Source organism: Arachis hypogaea, chromosome 11 (genome assembly GCF_003086295.3).
Source record: "Arachis hypogaea cultivar Tifrunner chromosome 11, arahy.Tifrunner.gnm2.J5K5, whole genome shotgun sequence".
In the NCBI taxonomy this organism is placed as follows: domain Eukaryota; kingdom Viridiplantae; phylum Streptophyta; class Magnoliopsida; order Fabales; family Fabaceae; genus Arachis; species Arachis hypogaea.
The window spans coordinates 116733920-116736946 of NC_092046.1; the positions used below are offsets into that span (position 1 = coordinate 116733920).

Consider the following 3027-nt stretch of genomic DNA (forward strand, 5'->3'; position numbering starts at 1 on the left):
TAGCACATTACCTTCTTTGGAATCTCTCTCTTTTTTTGCTTAGTGTTCATATTGTATTTTACTTAAGTGGTGTTAAGTTGGGTTAATAGAGAATTGGAGTAACAGAGTTTGGATTTTGAGGAGGCAATGGATTCTGCAGCTTCTTCTAAATGGGTTGTTGTTTAAGTTTTGGAAGAGATTAATGAGCAATGAAGGGTCTTATTGATGGGAATACTGTGTGCCTGATGTTATATGGAATGTGTTTTATTTCGTAGTATCATGGCCGTTATAACAACAACAAGGAGGACTGAACAGTTCCATCGTACAACACCACCAACATGTAAGTATTGGATAGTTGGGAGATGCAACATAAATCCTTGTCGATTTTCGCATAGCTTACCAACCTTGCTATCCAATGTATACTATAATGCCAATACGACATATAAGCATTCAAAGAAGCCTCATTCGTCCGTTGAGAAGATGGCCAGCTCCTCTGTTAAGAAGTCAATAAATTGCGCACCCAAGGCCTTCAAGAAACCAGAAAGTTGTGCACTACGGGCTGTTGAGTGTAGACCAGAAGCTATGTCTATTGAGAAGCCAACCAAGTGTGAACAAAAGGCTGTATTGATTGAAAAGACTGTAGATGTGGAAGATGTGGCCACTGTTGCTAAGGCTTCTGTAGATAAATCATGCAGTATTTGTAAATATTGGATGACTGACAATTGTGTGCATGGTGACTTGCGTCAGAATTTTCATTCATGGTTTTATGGTGATGGGTTTTCTACACTTTTAAAGCTTCATGAACATAAAAAGGTATATACATGTCTGATTCCACCTCTTATTATTTGATATGAACACACGAAAGTACATCCAGTTTAGTGTATTTGGTAAACTAATTCTATAGTTAATTGTCTTGGTTTAATTTGGAAGTTACGTGAATATTGCAATTGAAATAAGTTTGAGGGCGAGAAAATTTATTTCTAAGATGTTTACTCTAGTTAAACTAATAAGTGCCATTGAGTTGGATTTGTTTATGCTAATATTCAAATTTTGTTGACAGGCAATCACTGGGATTGCACTGCCGGCTGGTTCAGACAAACTTTATTCTAGTAGCACTGACGGCATAGTTCGGGCATGAGACTGCAACACTGGTCGTTGTGTTAACATGATCCATCTTAATTCTGAAGTTACCTCACTCATAACTGAGGGCTCATGAATTTTTGCTGGTGTGAAAAATGCTGTGAAGGTAAGATCATACTTCATTCCTCTTTTTTTATTGTAATAATGGTATCTTATGTATAGGAGCTTTAACTGTAAATTTATAATTTGATTGTGGTTGTTGTTAAAGCATGGAATATTCAGACGGGTGTAGATGTTACTCTTGATGGACCTAAAGGGCAAGTCCTTTCCTTGAATGTTGGCAATGATATCCTCCTTGCTGGAGCAAAGGTAAATTACCTTGCAGTGATTTAAGATTGTTGTAATTCAACCTTTGTTTATAGTTAGCCATTTGCTACTGTTGTTGTTTGATTAGAACTATGACATTTCAGCTAGTTCTGTTGTCCATTAGTTTTTAAATAATCTATTTAAATTGCAGGATGGTGTTATTTATGCTTGGAGATGTAGCTCTGATCCCAAAGCTGAGTCTCCTTTCAAAATGGTTGCAACACTAAGTGGTCATAGTAAACTAGTGGTTTGTCTTGCTATTGGATGTCACAAGATGTTTTATTCTGGATCCATGGACCATAGCATTAAGGTAGTGTTTTCTGTCAACTAGGAGTTTGTTTATTTATTTATTTCAATGTGAGATATGCTTCATGTAATTTGCACACTATTCCCCTTTAGCTATGTAATTTTTTGTTTCATTTTCTTTCTTCTAAACCAATAGTGAATCTGATATTTGTTACCCTGCTATCTACAGGTTTGGGATCTTGATACATTACAGTGCATAATGACACTTAACGGGCATACCGACGTTGTCACATCACTTATTTGCTGGGATGATTACTTATTATGGAGTTCATCTGATTGCACACCCAATATTAAAAAAAGTTCACAAATATACCCACCTTACAAAGCTTGAATTTATTTTCTTGCCATCAAATTTCTGGTCAATTTTACTTTTAACTCTTTAGGTTTTTAGATTTTTCAAGTTGGTCAAAATTTTGAACTCATGTTTCTCTAACTTCTAAAATTTGTTCTTGAATCTTGAATATTTAGCAAGTTGAAGCATTATCATAGAATATCTTAAATTTTTTAAATATATTTATAAATAGATATTACATTTAATGAGCTTCATTTATAGTATATAACAATTTGGTTCCTAAGGTGAATTCAATGAGAACGATGAATATGAGTTCGATGCATTGGAGTTCATGCGGTAGTGAGAGGGACAATAACAAGATTTGGAATTTTGAGCTGCTTAAAGTTGATTGAGAATTCATTATCTTTGAAAAATTTGTAAGTATATCAGTATATTAGTATTTTTAATCACTGATCTTAATTATAAAAAATATATATACTATATATAATTAAGATCAACGATTAAAATTCACTGAAATACTAGTATATCGGTATACTTAAAAGTTTTTCTATTTCTTTTTGTTGATTCTAACTATTTTTATTTTTGTTATTGTTCTTGTTATTTTATTTCTTTGTTTAAATTTTATTTATAATATTTAAAAATTTTGGACTGTAAGTTTTTGTTTTTTATTTTTGTTGTAAGCTTTTGTTATTAGCTTCTAAATTTATTATTTTTTGATGATGGTGGTTTAGAATGAAAGTAGCAAATAAGAATTGGGCAAAATAAGATCTTATGGCAGCAAGTTATTGACGGTGAGAGGATGACAACAGTGGTAAAAAGTGTAAGAAATGGGAGTTGGGATTTCAGGTGAGTCTGTGTATAAGTATGGGGTAGTGGGTTGGAAAGTGATTGTGGGAGGAGTGGCCAGCATGTGATAGTGATGGTGATGGTGGAGATGGTGAAGAAGATGAGGGTAATTTAAGAATTTAGTGTGATATTTTTTAAAAAAGTCAATAAAAACTTAA

The 3027-nt window shown here is 33.3% G+C and overlaps 1 pseudogene; it reads left to right on the forward strand.

Moving 5' to 3' along the window:
- Positions 1–258: 258 nt before the first annotated feature.
- LOC112721670 (zinc finger CCCH domain-containing protein 17-like) lies at positions 259–2062 on the forward strand (annotated as a pseudogene).
- Positions 2063–3027: the final 965 nt, after the last annotated feature.